The sequence below is a fragment of the Acanthochromis polyacanthus genome, chromosome 18 (genome assembly GCF_021347895.1).
Source record: "Acanthochromis polyacanthus isolate Apoly-LR-REF ecotype Palm Island chromosome 18, KAUST_Apoly_ChrSc, whole genome shotgun sequence".
Taxonomy (NCBI): Eukaryota; Metazoa; Chordata; class Actinopteri; family Pomacentridae; genus Acanthochromis; species Acanthochromis polyacanthus.
The window spans coordinates 13,133,726-13,152,382 of record NC_067130.1 but is presented as its reverse complement, the minus strand read 5'-3'; the positions used below and the strand labels follow the sequence as shown (position 1 = coordinate 13,152,382).

The following is an 18,657-nucleotide window of genomic DNA, read 5'->3' as shown; positions in this document are numbered from 1 at the left end:
ATAATTATGCAAATTTTGATAAATCTGCATGATAGTGCAATACTGTCATGTTCAAAAATAGTAAAGCCCTAAGAAATCGGTAAATGAAAAAAGTCTTTTTTCTAGCTGATTTAAATGTGGTTGTTTGTTTTGCTTTTTACAGCCATCATGCAAGTTTTAGACTTTTTTCTCTGATTTGATTATACACACTTCTCTTACAGGTAACAGCAAATTTCTGTGTATTATTTATTTTTTGTTTGTTAATTTCATTGATTTAAATACAGTTTGTTTAAGTGTAATTCTCCAATGAGACACTGCAAAGCGACAAACTAACATTTCAAAATCAAGATTTGATGTGGACATTTTTTACAGTTCTGAGGGTTTGGTTTTTTTTCCGAACAAAACAGGGAAAATCTGTAAAAGTAACAATAAATTATTCAGAAAATGACCAGTAAAAAACTGATTAAAAACTTCTCAGCTTCCTGTTGCACAGCTGGAGAACGTACACACATTAGAGAGTCATTCCATCACAACAACAACACTGGTAACTTTAACCTAAACTCATGTTGAATTTTTCTTTCATAGAGGTAAAATCTTGGTCTGATTGGTGACACAGATGAAATGCTAATATTTCAGCATTTTATATATCCTTTTATATGTATATTCAATTCAGTTCAACACTTCTGTTGCTATAGGCCCACTTCAATGCCATGCCATGTCATGACTATGCTTCACATAGTCAGGTCATGATCTCACAAAACAACAAAAGAATTGCAACAAATCTAAGTTTCCTTTGGTTTCCCTTGAGCAAGCACTTGACAACAAACTACATCTGTATCACATTTGACTGAAAGTAAAATAAATAATAAATAAAATAAGGACATTTCTAAGCGAACCCAAACTTTTGAACAATAGAATAACTCAGAACAGTTTGTGCAGCCCGAATGTCCACCAATTTTTGTCTAAAAACTGATTTCAGATAGGTTTAGATCTCCAATAGCATGATCCTGTCCTCAGAAATGTACTTCAGCTTTACCTTCAGGAAAAGTCAGTCAACATTTCCCCAGCAACATTGACCACCTCATTAAATAAGTGGAGGACACACTCATCACTGACTTGTATTTTCTAGATTATGACCCCACTGTCAGTCTGCCCATTGTCATCATCATTATCACCATACTTGGTTGTTTCCATTAGGTTGTAGAGATGCAGTGTGTTACAACAACAAATACTCATTCCCTTATGGTAAAAATGGATTGAACTTTACATATCGCATGCTGTGTTTATATTTTTGTTCAGCACACTGTATATTCACCAAAGTGTTGGATGGACAGTCAATCAAACAGTATCACCATCCTTAACCCCAGGCTGTCTGCTGTTGTCTGCAGAAGCCTGTGACAAAACAACAACCGTGTGCTGCTGCAGACAGAGTAAGCAGCGTCTCCCCTGGCATGAGAACGACGGATTGACAGGCAGCTTACATGACTGTGCTGCAGCAGATTTGGAGTTACACAGTACTTGACAGGCATCTTGGAGAAGTTGCCACCATTCTTCTGTGGATTTAAGCTGTCTCAGTGTCTTCTGTCTCCCTGTGTAATCCCACGCTGACTCCATGAGGCTGAGATCAGGGCTGTGTGGAGGCCATCCATCTGCTGCAGGACTCTTTGTTCTTCATGTGGCTCAATATAGCTCTTTATGACTCTTGCTGTGTGTTTGGGCCAATGAATTTGGAGCCAATAATACACCTCCCAGATCTTTCCATGATGGACCTGCATATAAACTTTTGAACAGGGCTGAGTTAGCACATTTATTTCATATATTGCTTAAAACATATCCAATGTCCTACAGTACGTTGCAATGCAATTTATGACTGTGCAACATATTTAACTTTGGGACTTTTTCCGAGCAAAATGAAATGGTTAAGAACAACTTTCTTGGTTCTGGGAACATCCCTCCAAATTCCCTGTTTATATTGCATTAACTCTACAGTGGAGCGGTTTATTTGTTGGATTCACGCATGGATTAGAAGACAGTGGGACCCCGGGCACAGACATGTAAAAAGGCGCCTCCTTTCTTCCCACGCAGGCATTATTGCATCATTTTCATCCATTTTGCATCTCTGTAAGCAACATTTTGTAGGTTTACTGCAACTCTTAACTGCTGCTGTTGGTTAACAGCTGCACCTGAACTGATCTCATGTCAGTATCTTGTTACAATAATGTCCAAAGCCTCCTACCATACCAAATCCACTGTGACCCATTTCCAGTGTCACGCATCCATCAAAGATATTGCTTTTCTAATTTTAATTTAGGTTTGCTATAGCGCAAGTTTGCCCTGTGGAGCTTTATTATGTCGAACAAAACAAAAACAAAAGAAATGTTAATATCAGTCACTTTATTCAAAAGGGACTCAGTGACCTTCCTGTAATATACTTTTAATATTATTTTTATATATATTCTTATATTAATATTAAAGCAGACAAGGAGTGGATATGAATAGTGTAATGACAATATTTTTGACCCCTGTTTTAATTTCCGGCACTGATAGTTAATGCCAGAGGACTTCCTCAGGACTGGGATCAGTGTGGGGATTTCTGTGTTGTATCTTGTGTTGATTGTTCTCGTCTCTTTGTTTTTCTAACTCTGCCTTTTAGCTGTTTGCAAACTTTCATCATTAAAAGAAGATACTGACATTTTTACAGAGTGAAACAAGATGTTTGATCCCATTTTCATGTCTTTTTTAATATAGCCTGAAGTTGATTGGCTTAGCATAAAGATTGGAAACAGGCTGAAACCACAAGCTGGGGTTTGTCCAAAAATCTACCTTGCATCTTTGAAATTCAGTAATGAACACTTTCTGTCATGTTTTTTTAAGCTGATTTATTGCAGGCACTCCTGTTTTGGAACCTTTTGGTAAAAATCCCATTGAATGTCTCACTTGGTCAGATGTAGTAACATTTCTGTATCACTTTGAACACAAAGAAGGACACTTTAAGTTGTGTAAAGTAATTTGGCAAGGACATTTTCCACATTTCAGCATCAATATTGGTCCCAAAACATCAAAGAGAGAAAGCTGTACTACCATGAAGACTTTAACAGGTCAGATTAATAAGACATCAATGATGAATATAATCTGTACTTTTTATGAAATATTACCAGAATTTAAAGTTCAGTATTTTGCTTCCAGCTGTTCGTAGGAGTATTTCCTCTGAGTTTATTAGACACCTGTCTCCAAAACAAAGAGAGTTGTGCACATTTACACATATGAAACAACTTTCTTAATTAATTATAATGATAAACAAGAAAAGCACTCAGACAGCGTAGTACTCTGAGTGCTACGGGACTCGGAAACACCCCCACAATTTAATTAATTTTTTTTGATCGTCAGCAGGCAGCTGACGTAGTGTTCACTTGTTGTCATAGTTACAGTGATGCTGTGCCGTGAAATAATTTTGTCAATATTAGAATTGACGAAATTACAATAAAGATCACATTCATTTGGCCTTTTCCTGCAGTACCTGACGTTTCTGTTGACCCCATTAGATGGCGCTCTCCAAACACAAGTGACCTTTGTTGGTTTATTTTCTCTTCTTCTACTTTATACGAGCGAGAGGGTTACCATCATAGATATCTGTGTTCAGCATCGTCAGTTCATTAAGTTTCTTGAAGAAACTGATGTTGATCACCAGGACTTGCTTTACCACTCTCATGTCCGCTGGTTAAGTTTGGGGAACGTATGTCGGCGAGTGTGGGAGCTCAAAGGCGCAATCGGAAACCCGATGCTTTTCCTGAGCTGCACGACAGAGATTGGCTGTGATATTGCTTTTGCCGTGGACTGAACTTGAAGCTGCAAGGGAAAGATCAATTTGTGCACGAAATGTACACAAATGTGACAGCCTTCAAAGCCAAACTGACTTTATTCCAGGCGTGAACTAACCGTGACGTCACCCGTTGGTTTCAAAGCCGAGAAAATGAAGCCCGGATTTTGCTACTTCCTGGTCGCCGTTTTGGATTTTTTGGAGCCAGTGATGTAAAAAGCGTCATCAAACAGGCTGGACCGGAGAGCAACGAGGGGCAGGATTGGCTGAGGACTCTCTTATCCCACCCACATTTTACCGCAGAGGCTTCTGTTGCTGTCTATCAAGTATAGCCACGTCCCCTGACTCAGCCAACTTTAACGATTTATTTAAAATTCAGTATTGATTTATTTTAAGATCGGCCACCTGATCTCTCATTTTGACCATGAAAACTAACAGGAAAAAAATCCTGAGCTGTAGAAAATCAGTCTATCAAATTAGATTTTTTCCAAAAATGAATTGGGGTCTATGGAGAAAAAGCTTTTTGGAGCCAACCCTAGCGGACGGCGTGATATTGCAAGTTTTTGACACTTCCGGGTGGGCTTCAATTCTGGAGCCAGATGCTACGTCCACTATATATACAGTCTATGCTTTATTCTCAAGGCAAATGTCAAAAAAATCCTTGGCTCATTTCCCTACATTGGCGCCGCTGACAGAGGCCAGTGGACATGTGATGAAATATAAGGAATCACTAGAAGACCTACACAGAGAATTCTGCTGTGGGTTCTCTGATTTTGAAAAAAATAACAAGACACTTCAGCTGGTATCATGTCCCTTGTCACAAGACCCAGAAACGACATCTCAGGAGTTGCGGTTGGAACTGATCGATCTTCAAAGTGACTCTGTCTTAAAGGAGAAGTTCAACTCCCTTAAACTGAATGACTTTTACACTTCACTAAGTGAAGCCATGGAGGATGCTGGTGTTGTCCGGATCTAACTACGTGTGTGAGCAGACTTTTAGCGTGATGAACATCAACAAAGCACACCTCAGATCCATCCTGGGAATTGCCACAACCAAATTGACACCAGACTTTGATGCACTGGCAGAAAAGGGTGACCAATAACTCTGTTCCCACTGAAACTGAATGTGAGTATGCTTTACTTTGTCAGTAATGTCTTTAACATGTAATTCATATCAGTTTGCACAATCTCCAACCATCTGATGCTGGTCTGGCCCGTCTGTTGAATGTCAATGTGGCCCCTGAGCCAAAATGTTTGTCCACCCCTGATCTAGACTCAAGAATGGCATCAATCTCACTGACTCTGTACAAAGAAGCAACACAAGTTCCCCATTTATGTAATAAATGGTTTTAAGAATGCGCACGTTATAAATGTGTTTTTCATCAAACAACATTTGCATCATCGAAAGTGGTTTAGTAGATAAATGTCACCTTGAGATCAGAGTTTCGGCACTTAACACATTTACATTTACAATGTTAGCATTGTTGTGCACTATGAAACCTAACAGTCCATACGGTTGCTCTACTTTGTTTGGACGGTCACCAGTTTTTTCTTTCTTGTTTTTTAAATAATCCATTGATCAGAAGAGCTTACCGAATGTTCAGCGCTGCCTTATTAAATCTTCATAGAGCTTGACCCCTTCCCCTTTACGTCAGCCTGCGTACACTCACTCAGTATATTCTCTCAGATCCTCCAGAATATCCTCTGTATGAGATTGTATCATACCGTTTCTCTGCGCTGCATTTGGGTAGTCAGCTTTCTCTGTAAATCAATGGAACAGCCGGGCTGCCTGTGAGGGGCTGCAGATCTATCAGCACTTTCAAATCCAACTCAAAAAGTCTGCAAAAGCTGCTCAACTCTGCACTCACTGACTTTGATATTCGATCCTACGGTCTACATGAGTTGTATTTATTTTTACAAGCATACATTTGTGATGTGCTGTTGGCTGTAGTTTTGTCCTGTCTGTTCTTGTCTGTATAATGTTTTCCTGCAATACTATTCCGTCCTGTCTGTTAATGTGTGTTTTTACCGCCCAGCAAAACTGCGTTTTCCGGAAGGTATTGTTTTCAGCTGCATGGTCTTGCTTGCTTGCTTGCTTGTTTGTCTGTAACAAAGGATGATGCACATTAATTTGAAGCTTTACATCAATCAGTCACAGCATTAAAACCCCCTGCCTAATAATGTGCAAGTCGTCCTTGTACCACCAAAACACCTCAGACCAGCTGAACTTTGTGGGAGTCCTTGAGTGTCTGGCACTTTGACATTGTCTTCAGATGCTTTGGATCCTGTTGGGTTGCAGTGTAGGGTCTTTACAGATCGACCTTGTTCTGGTGCACCCCACAGATGCTCGATTCGATTGGATTTGGAGAGTTTAGAGGCCAGGTCAACATTTTGGGCTCTTTGTCGTGTTCCTTGAGCTGTTCCTGCTATGCGATATCATGGAAACACACTTCTGTTACATTTTGCGAGTCATTTCTATGCTTTTAAAGCCGTTAAGTTTGTCATTTTGCTGTGTTAAAATGATATTGTCAGGTCGTTTGTCACCTCTACATAGCATGCAATGACAGGCACATCATGTGACTCCAAGTGTGTGTTTAAACTACACCTTTTCATGATACCAGATACTCATTCCTGGGCAGTATTTGTGGTATAGTCATCTGCAACAATGTTTAGGTAGGTGGTGCGTGTTAAACATCAACGTGAACGTTGTAATACACAATATTGCATTGTCAAAAAGTCAATCAATGTTGTACACCTTCCCTGTCAGTGATTTTAACCCTCCTGTTGTTCTCATTTACAGGCACCAAAAAATATTGTTTCCTTGTCTGAAAAAATCCAAAAATTCTGCAAAGAAATTCCCCCAAATTTCTGAAAATTTGCAAAACCTTCAGGAAGAAAATTCCAATAATTCCCTAAAAGTTTCCCTTAAAAGTTTTATTTTTAAAACATCCCTCAAATTTAGCAAGAAAATTCTTGTAAATATTTTCAAAAAATTATTAAAAATCTTCCAAAATTCCTAAAAATATCTAAAGTGATTACATATATATCAGTAAAACTTCTAATATTTTCTTTAAGAACATTCACATAAAAGTGATTTTTATGTGAATGTTCTTAAGAAACATTTTTTTACATATCTTTTATTCCACCAAAAGATGGTCAAAGATTTCCCAAAAATGTTGAAAATGTGGACATCAGAAGTTTCACAGTGAAAATATATTTTTTCCCCACATTTTCAAACTTTAAAACGGATCAATTTTGACCCGCAGGACAACACAAGGGTTACTGTTAGTGTTGTAATCTGTTATGCTGCACCAAATGGTATCATTTGTGTTCGAACTGTACATACCCTAACCCTAACCCATATCCTGTTTTAATAAATAACTGTTATTAAAGTCATATAACCAGCAGCAAACCTAAAATGAACGTTGTCCTCACTCTAACTAAAGCCTTTTCCATTAAAGGACCAGCATGTAGCATTTAGTGGCATCTAGTGGTGGGGTCGCAGATTAAAAAAAACATCCCTCACATCTCCGTTTCCAAGAGTATCAGAGAACTTACAATGGCTGCCACTTCAACGTGAAAATGTAGACCCAGTGATTTGTCCTTTCTGGGTTACTGTGGAGACAACATTGTCTCCATTGTAGGCTTTGTGGAAGAGGATCCGCTCCGTATGTAAATATGAAGCACTCATTCTTAGCTAATGAAAGCTCAAAGAGTCTTAGTTGCAGGTGATTATACACTCAATAATACATAATTACAAATACTATATTCCATTTCTGCTTATAGGTCTTCCTAAATCCTACATGCTGATCCTTTAAGGGAAACCATTACATCTCCTGCTGTCTTTAATGAATGGTACAGAACCTGAAAGGAATTGCACACAGAGTTCTTTGACTTTTATTTGTATTCTTCTACGGTAAATTAGACAACACAGCCATAATTGAAGGTGGTCCGACTATATATGCACTGTAACATCCATTGCAAACCAAATTAATCGTACTAAATGAAGATTTCACCTTTCTACTCCATGCAAAATTTCCTAATTAAAGCTTTTTCTCATGGGCTGCTGCTCTGAGATTTGTCTCTTCAGAAGACAAATTATGCCACACACATTTATTATATGAAAAACAGAAACGCTTACTGTGATAAAATTATTGGTTTTAGGATAATGTTACTGCCAAACTCTTGAAAATATTTCAAAAGTTCTCCCTTTTTAATCTTTGTCAAGCTGCGCAGGCTGGAGAATACCCTTTGATGTGTGCCTTAAAAACATCAAATGAAATGGACCAAAGCAGATCAGGATGTTCATGGTTGCTGCATCATCACTTTATCAGCATCATGTACCTGGAACATGTGAGAACTCGGCGCTATATTTAAACACATGCTAATGAATTAGATGAAGAACGCGCTTCAGATTTCTCTGCTTGTATCGAATGAGCCCTGCGGCCAGTGATTCATCTATTTCTGTGACATTTCTTTAAGACGTTCAGCATCAGTGACATCAGCAGTGCACAGGCTCAGCGCTGGATTTCCTTCATGTAGCCAAGAGCAAAGAGAGACCTAACAAAGGAGGATGCACACACGATGCTCTCATGCAAAAACACTGCTCATCATCGTCAATGTGTTTACCCGCTTATTGTGACTCTTGCTAATAATTAACAATTCAATAATCACAGAAGCCTTGAGGGTCAAATGAGTAAACAACATTTGAGGGAAATAGATGTTTGCTGGATCATTTGGAAAGTGTGCTGTAATGCAACATTGCCCAACACTTTGTGAACAACATCACCACCTGGTGGAAAGAACTATTACAAAGCACCATGTCCTGAGGCAATTTTATTTACTAGCATTAAAACTAGAGCTGCCATATGCTGTATAGCTCAACACCGATTGAAGTACAACTGGTTTAGAGCCTCTAAAGTGTTTTGTAAATCACTTTCTAAGACTTATTTGAAGTTCGACAAGAACAGCAAGCATTAAGAATGATGCAATGTATTGTTCGTGCCTTCTGGTACGTCGCGGCAGCCAGAAAGCTCTCTACTTTCACAGACTGTCTTCTCGCTCATTTATTATGGTGCCAAGCAGCATTTCTCCCCTGACCTCCAGCCTTGTTTCGAGACAAGGGGACAGACAGAGAAAGTCATTATTTGGCCCAGAAAAAAAGCCAGAAAAGTTCCCTCATCCATCAAAGGAACTTAAGATCTTTGACAATGTCCTGGGCCCCGCTCAGATCAAAGAGGGAGATGCCAGCTGTACTCAGGTCCGGCAAATGACTGGCCACCTCGTTCATCCATCATGCTTGGAACTGAGATAGCAAAATAATAAAACCTTTTCAGGTAATGGCCACAGTTAGATATCACCATTAGACATGTCCCCTAGCCTGCAACCTTGTATTAGGCTGTGATTGATGACTTGATCCAAGTGTTACATTATAAGATCTGCTTAAAATTCACTTTTTTTGTATCCAAGCAGACACAGAGGCTGATTAATGAGTGCCAGGGGAAACTCGTGGTGCTCTTTTGGTGGCTCTGTAGGAACTGTGAAAACAAGATCTGATTGGGTGTATGCAGAGAGCCTTCGGATTCGTTTGATAAATAATTACAGTCCCTCGGCTTACCCAAGAGCATGGTGACAAAAACACAAAGCTGGAGAAAGAGAGGGAGAAGTGAATGGAGAAACAAAGGGATTTGCAATGTGTGCTATACACACAGCAAATCACATGTTGTTGATTTGTAGAGTGAGAATTCACAGTTACACGATCAGCTATCAGCATTGTGAAGCTGTACTAATGATGCGGTTGATGTACCTCAGAGGTGAGAAGTCAGCATTAAATTTTTTGTCTCCTTGTGTTTAATGCAAAACATGGGGAAAAAACACAGCTGCCTCCAGAATCATTTTTGTGGTTACATATAAAAACAAAAATATTAATATTTGAATGTTTATGCAGATGCTTGGACTTATGTGAAAAGCAAACATCAGATGCACATGAAGCAACACTGAAGCTGAATTAACTTTTGCGAACAGTGAAAGCTTGAGTGAATGGCGACTGATGCATTTCCAGCAAAACGAATGGATTTATTGTCAGTAAACCATAGACTGTATATAAAATATGGATGTAAGCCTGTACATCTATATTTAAAATATGGATGCACAGGTCGGAAAAGTAAACCCAACCCAGTAGTGCCTTAAATCCACATTCTTTCACAACCAACAGGGGGCGACTCCTCCGGTCTCCAATTCTGTAGAAAGCTAAGAGAATATGACCCTACTGCGCACTTGATTTGTTACCTCCATGAACATTTTCCTTACAGTTTCAAGTCTTCAGCATTGCATGGTGTACATTACAGTTCTATTCAGAGTGAAATAAAGTGAGGTCCGTTTTAAGATGGGGGCTACTTTGGAAGTGACAGGCCACTACTGTATCGGTGTGCGTAGTTTTCTTGTGTTCGATCGATCCCTCACTTTCTACATTTGGTTTCAAGAGAGCAAGATGGCGAAGGTCAGTCTATGAGTTAAGGTCATTAAAAGTAGGATGGGTGCGTTTAGATTTTGGTTTACATTCTCAGCTGTGCACTGGTGCTTTGAAAGACAGACTAACACAAGCATGGCAACATGTTAATAAAGTGATGTGTAACAGGTTTATTTATTTAATTAGTTAACAATTTAGGTATAGTTTACCAATGCTGTCATAATTATTATTTACTATTTTGACATAGTTTACCACAGTTGTCATATTAGTTGATGCTAACATATCAATATTTGCCATTTAGCTCTAGATACAAAACACTGCTGATGCTGATGAAAGTTTCACTTCTTTTGCAGGTATTTGTTCATAAACCAAAGTATTGAACAAATTGAAATTTTAACCTTATGATGGCCCTTCGGGGAATTATGCAAGTAGTTCCAAATATTTTTGTGAGGAACATGAATATCTGTATCATATTTAATGAGAGGGATGCACAGTAGCCTCGTGGTTAGCACTTTTGCCTTGCAGAAAGAAGATCCCAGGTTCAAATCCTGGCCCGGGATCTTTCTGCATGGAGTTTGCATGTTCTCCCAGTGCATGCGTGGGCACTCCGGCTTCCTCCCACAGTCCAAAAATATGCTGAGGTTAATTGATAACTCTAAATAGGCGTGAATGTGAGTGTGATTGTTTGCCTGTATATGTAGCCCTGCGACAGACTGGTGACCTGTCCAGGGTGTCCCCTGCCTTCGCCCGAGTCAGCTGGGATAGGCTCCAGCACCCCCTGCGACCCTAGTGAGGAGAAAGCGGTGTATAGAGAATGGATGGATATTTAATGAGAACTGATCCGATGTTGTGAACCTCAGTCAGGACCAAGACCATGTTTGTGTTTTGTGCTTCAAAGATCCAGGTATTCGTTATGTTCTAAAACTATCAAGTCTTAAACAGTCAGTTTTTCTATCTAGTTAGAAGTCCAATAACATTAGCTGTATAAATCTACTGTGGTCTATCAGCATCCTCATTTCTGTTTCATTTCAAAAAGCAGTCTGTCGACAACTGCTGTGCATGTGCTTTAAAGTCTCTAAAGCTATAAAGAACTGCTGTTCAGGTCTCCCAAAATGGTTTCATCCTCGCAACAACTCAACTACAACCCACGGTGGAACAGTTGACACGGTGCAGATCTTCGAACGTCATCTAAACATAATGGACAACACACTAAACACCACCTAAAACAGTGCCAGCTGAAGCTCTTTGTTGTCTGTAAACTCAAGGTCTTCTCTGTAGCCGGTAGGCTGCTCTGCCTGTTTAGACGCCTCTCGCAGTCTGTCCTCCTGTCATTATCCTCCACTGCTCCATCTGCTGCTTCACCATGTTGACAGTCTCCAACAGCCACAGACGTGCTAATTCTAACATGACTGGTCTTTCAACTCTCGCAGACGTCAAAGTGGCAGCAGTCGTGCAAAGCAAAGCTCTCGTTGCGGCGCCTGACCCTGAACACCCCTTCAACCCATGCGTCACTCTGCGTCAGTCCAGCTGTAGGCGCCAATCCTGGGGCCTGATCCTGAGTTAGAGTATCTGGACAGAGCACAAAGCAAATCCAAGACAGCTAATGGTCTTCATGTAAGTCTGTGTTGCAGATTTATATGGATTCCAGGTTTTATTGGATTCCAGGTTTTATTATCTAGACAACATTTTGCAATAGGCTTGTGGATCTGCTACTATTACTGATGTGGGGTACTTTGCAGAATGTGCGCCCAAAGCATGTGTCAGTTAATATGCAAGATAAGATGATGCAATGTTGTGGTTATCTGTTGTCTATTGTTGGAGAACTTCAAACCAGTTGCTTTTAATGGCATATGTTCATAGTCTGGTATTGTGACTTTTACTTAAATCTGCAAGTTGTCCATTTTTGGGCCACTTGGGGGCAACAGAAACAATCATTTACCTTTGTTTGTGGCGAATGTAGGTCTTTTAACTCTGGGTTTGGTCTCCACCAATTGCTCAGGGAAATCAGGGCTAAATGCTCAACTGTGTTCACCACCTAGCTGTGATATATGTCTTTCTGCTGTTTGTTGCTGAGTAGGTAGAGAAGAGACACATGATTGCATGTAAGCACACTAAACTAAGATAATAAACATGATACCTACATGATCACATTGTCAATTTGTGCATATTAGCATGTAGACAAAGCACAAAGACATGCCTTAGTGTAGCCTCATAGATCTGTAGATTCTTTGATGGTCAAAACCTTTATTTGTGTTGACCACTGTGTACAACAGGAAGTAAAATACATGTAGAGAATACATAGTTGTGCATGTAGCTGAAAGGCCTGACTCCACATTCATCTGTATATTATATGTCATTATGTATCAGTGTTGCAGTGGATGTCCAGTCCATTCAGCTCCTATTACCACAAATGCAATCAGAGTAATTGTGCTCTTTCCATGAAACTGTATTTGAAATTCATTTAATTCTAAGAAATTGAGTCTGAAAGCGTAAAAGTAGAACATCTAAGAGATATAAAAACAGGATTCAGTGGGACGTAAGGCTGATAGAGAGAGAGGAGATGGGACAAGATAAGTGATCAGAGCTGATAAAATGGGATGAGATGTCTCAGCCCTCGAGGCGTTTAGGTGTAGACTTTATCTCTCCATCTCTGCTGTGTAGAGTGGTTTCTACTACCTAGCCTCAGGTGACAACAGCCCAGTACAGTGATGGTGGGGTCCACGGACACCAACAAGAGAAAAAAAAATCCTCCAAACTTCATACATTTAATACAGAGTGGTGCTTTGCCTTGTGATTTGCATGCACAACACTTGCGCACGGTAATCCACAGCGGCCTGAAAACACTGGAGCGGTTTAACCTTCGATGACTATGGATCTGCCTCTGCTTCAGAGGGCCATTGTCCATGTGTCTCTATTATCCTGCTGGTCACGGTTCCCCGGCTCTGCCCCCGCTCGTATGGGAGATATCTGTAGAATAATTCTACCTGTCTGTTCCTATCTCCTTCTCCCTCCTTCTCTCCCCCCCCTTCTCTCTGCCTCCCTCCATGCCTGACCTTTCTGCATTCCTCTCCAGCTGACCTTGGTGTCCTGTCAGCTCTTTCCTTCTTCCCACCTCACACCGCTGGCTGCTCTCTCCCGCCACCACCCCTCCTAAACACCCCGTGCTCCCTTCATTTGCACCCCCCACTGACTGCCTCTTCCCTCTCTGTCCCCTCGGTTCCGCCCCCTGGATCACTTTGCTCCCCTCTCTCCTCCCCTCTCCTCCCCTCGCCATCTCCCTCTTCGCTCTCTGCAGCTGTACATACTCTGCTTTTTAATTAGACCGACTCACTAGCTCCACCTCCCCTTGCCTCCCACTCTCCGTCCCACACTCCTCTACCCCCCCATCACTCACTTCCTCCCTCCCTCCCTCCCTCCTTTTGCTTACAAGGATACAGGGGCTTGCATGGCGACACGGAGAGGAGGTCATGATGGAGAGATGCAGAGAGAAAGGGGGAGAGAGGAGGAAGGCACAAGACTGGGAGAACTGAGAGGAGCATCTGAGAGGATAACTGCCTGTTTGCTCACTCTTGTCTTCTTGCTCCCCCTCCTGTCCTTTCACTTCCACTCACAGCACAAACGCTCAGACAACTAGGTAGGCACAGCGGAGCTCAGAGCTGTGAGGGATGGATAAAAAGGTTCCCACGTGAAAGGCATGAATGCACGGGAGAAGAGGAGGGTGAGATAGAAGAAGACACAACCAGAGAGGAGAGGGCGGCGAGGAGGAGAGGAAAAAAGGCAGAGGAGCAGATGGACTCTACACAGAGGAAAGGAAACGGTGTGAGGCTCACCGAGCAGCAGTGACAGAGAGGTGGGAATAAAAGCAAACATGAACGTCAGAGGGATGGAAGAGCGGGAGGAAGCAACGTGAAGGAATAGCAGAGACGAGGAGCGAGCGCTTGTGGGAGAAAGAGACAACACAGAGGGAAACAGGAAGAGAGAGATGTGGTATGTGTGACTCAGTTCTGTGTCCTGATGGAAGATAGTACAGCAATCTCCCCGGCAGCCTCCTCTGAGCATCACCATAGAGATGAGGAAGTGAGCAAAATTCAGAGAGGAGGACAGATTAAAAAGCAACATACAAGTGTCTGTTTTTATTTTGTGCAGTGGACATTAGTAGAGCGTGCCACTTATTGTTTTGTTTGGGCTCTTTGCATTCTGCTGGTGAAAAGAAAGCCAGTGTGTTGCCCTTGCATGCGTGCACACACGTGCATGCATACATTTTGCTTATGTGTTTGTCAGGTGCGCTCATGTGTGCATGTACATGTATTTATTCTGACAGTGGGGGGTGTGTTCATGTACTCACAGTGTGTCCGTGCTTGTTTGCGTGTGTGAAATCTAGTGAAATTGGATTGTACGTGTGTGTGAGTGTGTGTATGTGTGTGTGTGTGTTTGGATACTGGGATTTGCTTTACTGCAGGTGTGGGAGTTATTTTCTGAGATTGTGCAGCTTTATGAGAAGCTTTAAAGAGTGAGGAGCTTAGATTGGTCTGTCAGTGATGTAGCTTTGCAGATTCCAGCAGCGTGCTTTCATTGCATATTTGTCATGAGCAGGACTGTGTGTGTGTGTATGTGTGTGTGTGTGTGTGTGTGTGTGTGTGTGTGTGGTGGTTGGGGGGTGTACGCAGAAAGTTTGAGGAGGAGGAGGCACTGAGTGAGGGAATTCCATTTGTATGGATCTCTTTGTGTGTGTGTGTGTGTTTCTAAGCAGGATCCAGCGCGTGCCGTTCTCCCTGCATGTCAATTTCACACACACTGTGAAATTCTCAAAGCATTTCATTACTATTAACATGCTTCCCCATTATGATCACACACTTCGGAGAAATTGTGTGCTAAATTTTGCACATATGTTCAAGTCTCTCAGGAAACACATGACACATTTACTCGCGCATGCACTCTCTCATGCATGCACACCATCATCACACACACCCTCGTGCACTGAAGCCCATTTGCACGCACACACAATCGCTGTGTGGAAGAAATGCTGTGCTGTTAATCCTGTCTGTCGTCGCACAAGTCTTCCCTCTTGTTCTCTCACTCCTTCTGCTCCACACTACTGTATCTTTCCCTTTCATCTTATCTCATCAGCGTATCTTTTAAGGGGTCAGCTATCTCCATCTCCCAGCTTTTTTTCCCCCGTCTAGCACTTCTTTTCTCACTTTGCTTATAAATCTGCCATCCATCACCATTTCATTTTCTCTCTGTGCTCAACAGAAGTTAATGTACTCCTCCCTTATTCCTTTACTTTCATTTACTTTCTCCACACTTGGAGAAGCCGTCTGTCTGCTGGCCAGGTGTTCTCCGTGGACTGACAGCATGCTTGGCTTTATAGGAAACATGTTATGATGTATTCTTGGGACATTAGTCTGGACAGGGGCATTGCAGCAGAGAATAACCCCCAGGGAGTAGGCTGTGCTGTACATACCGTACATGTAGCATGCTGCTGTGAGCTGGACATGTCATTCTGGTCACCTGTTCTATTCTGCAACTGACAGTTCCCACAGAGTCCGTAGGAAAATTCAACTTCTCTGAAACGCGTGGCAGTGGGAAAAGAGACACACAAAAGCTCGAGCATAAACGAAGCAGCCAGCCTGTGAAACAAGACAATCAGGCAGCAGAATGAGCGCAATAAAGAAAACAATGTTTACTCTGGCTTTCTTTCACAGGCACCAAAACATCCTCAAATTTGCCCACAGTTGGCTAAGTATGCTTATCACAATCCATTGGCCTATATATAGGGATTTCACATTAGGCAGAGGATTTTGGTCAAAAGAGGACAGATGGAACAAATCATTTCTGGCACTCACACTCGAAAAGTTCGAAGTAATCCAGGCATTCTCGAAGGAAACTGGAACAAGTAGGGTGGCCGCTATGTCCTATTTAGTAATAAGCCGCCCGGTGACTTTGCATGCAAACATTTATGCGCGTTTATGTGACTTTTAAAGTGATGATAGGAGTGGAAGATGTATTTGCTATCTGACCTGTGCAGAGTATACCGTGCAGAGAATTATAATGAACTCATGCACAATAAGACACTGCAGTTTTATATTACTGTTGAGATGTTTTTAAACATCTGGCAGAAAATCAGAGAGTAATTTATGTGACTGTATCCTAAAACAACCCACTATGGAATATCTCCAAGTTAAGACATTGTAGGTGTTTTCTTTTCAGTACCTGTTCAAATAAATATATATAAAAAGGGAACTTCAGGAGAAAAGGAAATAGGAGTGTCTGGTTTGAACCTTTTAGTAAACTGTGAGAGCGTTTTTCTTGCCACCTGGGGGCAGCAGAGGCAAGACGCAAACACAACTCTGACATATTATATTCTTTTAATTAATCTTAGCAACATTAGCATTCATTTGCAATTGTCATATCCAGCTACCTAAATAATAGTAGTGTTTTTTTCATTTGTTTTTTACAATTTCCTCTTACACCAAAAGGAAATATCTATTTATTACCTATGCACCACTTAATCTTCATTAGGGTCATGGGGGAGCTGGAGCCTATCCTAACTGATTTAGGGTGAAAGGAGAGGCTACTTATGTCACAGGGCTACATATAGAGACAAACAATAACACTCACATTCACACCTATGGACAATTCAGAATCACCAATTCCTTGGCATGTTTCTGGACTGTACGAGTAAGCTGGAGAACCCGGAGAAAACCCACACATGCACAGGGAGATCATGCAAACTCCATGTATACTGACAGTCAATAGAAACTTTGAGGTAGAAATGTACGCAGAATTCTACTTGTAGGGGGGTTGTAATTATTCATTGTGGATTTACTGATGATCTAGTGCCCTGGTAGTTGAGATAATGATGAGTTGTCATTTTGTCATGATTCATTGCACATGGGTTGGTCACTTTGCAAAAGTGAACCAAATACACACCAAGCAATACTCAGTGAGTATCTGCACAATTTGAGAATGGGTTTTGAAGGCCTATATAAAGGCCCAAAAAAGGCCACCATTGTTAGTCCAGTGAACAGCATCATGCTGCGTCTATCACATGAATAACGTCTCCGGGCACTGGGTATGGTGGAGGCCGGTTTGAGCTACACTGATGTAGCCAGGCATATGGCTGTTCCCAACCCACAATCAGAAGCCTGGTCCAAAGCATGCGCCGACGGATTGCTGCCTGCATGGAAGCAAATGGAGGCCATACTCGATATTGACTGTTGTGACTTTGTGTTTGGCAGGTGCCGTTTTCTTTTGTGAAATTCTTTACTTTGAAATCATTCTTGAAACTTGAGATTTTTGTTTCTGTATGCCAATATGCTAAACAAATGATTCATATGAAGAAAATCCAGTTTCGGGCTTCAAAATAAATATTATGTTGAAAAATATGGTCTCAAAGTTTTTAATGACTGTCAGTGTAGAAAAATCCCAGGTCAGGACACAAATCAAGGATCTTCTAGCTGTGCAGCCTCCAGTGGGAAATACTCAGTTCTGAATTTGTTCAGTATTCACTTAATGCTTCCTTTTGTTCACCAATTCGTTGCTAACTTCCCTTCTATTTTTCATGACAAGAGCTGCAAGATTAAACTAGAAGTCCTTTCCCAAGGCCAATGCCCTAGCTCACAATTTTAAGTAAAGCAATCCACCAAAATTTCTAGGGGTTTTCCTTCTGGCCGTGTTCCACCTCTGCACAAAATTCCATGACGTTTGGCCTGTTAGTTTTTGCATAACCCCTCTGACAGACAAACAGACAGACAAATGGCACTGTGCTCAGTTCTTGCTTGATGGATAAACACTGTGCATTTAACAGAGAAGCTAGTTTACAGTTCTCTAACAACTGATGGTGATTCTTAAAACAAGAGATTATTGCACTGAGGTCAACTTTGTGTACAGCAGCTAACAATTTTCTTCAGTGTCGATTAATCAGTGGATCCTTTTTCAATAAATCAATTTGTGGTTTGGTCTATATAATATCAGAGAATGGTGAAAAATATAAAATGTCTTGCTTGTCTACAAGCCAAAGATATTTTATTTACTATCATAGAGGAGTAAAGGAACCAGAAAGTATCCAAATTTAAGAAGCTGCAATCAGAGAATTTATTACACTTTTTTTGTTCAGAAAATTGTTCAAATTGATGAATCAATTACCAAAATAGTCGGTGATTAACTTATTAGCTGACAACTTTGCAGTTAGTTGAATAGCAGCTTGTGTACAATTTTTTGTAAAGCATTTGGCATCTAGAGGCCAAATGCTTCATCACTCAGATGTGGAAACTACCACTTGGGCACAAACTTTATTTGGATGAGAGGAAATAAAAGAAGAGTCCATTTTACAAAGCTTCTGCTGGAGCTAGTGCCTGCTGAAATATGGCTCGCTGTGACATTAACTGGT

General features: G+C 41.0%; 1 protein-coding gene across 2 annotated transcripts in view; it reads left to right on the top strand.

Annotated features, from left to right (window-relative positions):
* The first annotated feature begins 13,669 nt into the window (after positions 1-13,669).
* Positions 13,670-18,657, top strand: part of LOC110959962 (proline-rich protein 36) — a 42,794-nt gene continuing 37,806 nt past the window's right edge. For both annotated transcript variants that reach the window (XM_022206976.2, XM_022206975.2), the window contains exon 1: positions 13,670-14,252. The gene's annotated coding sequence lies outside the window, so the exon portion shown is untranslated. The remainder of the gene's footprint in view (positions 14,253-18,657) is intronic.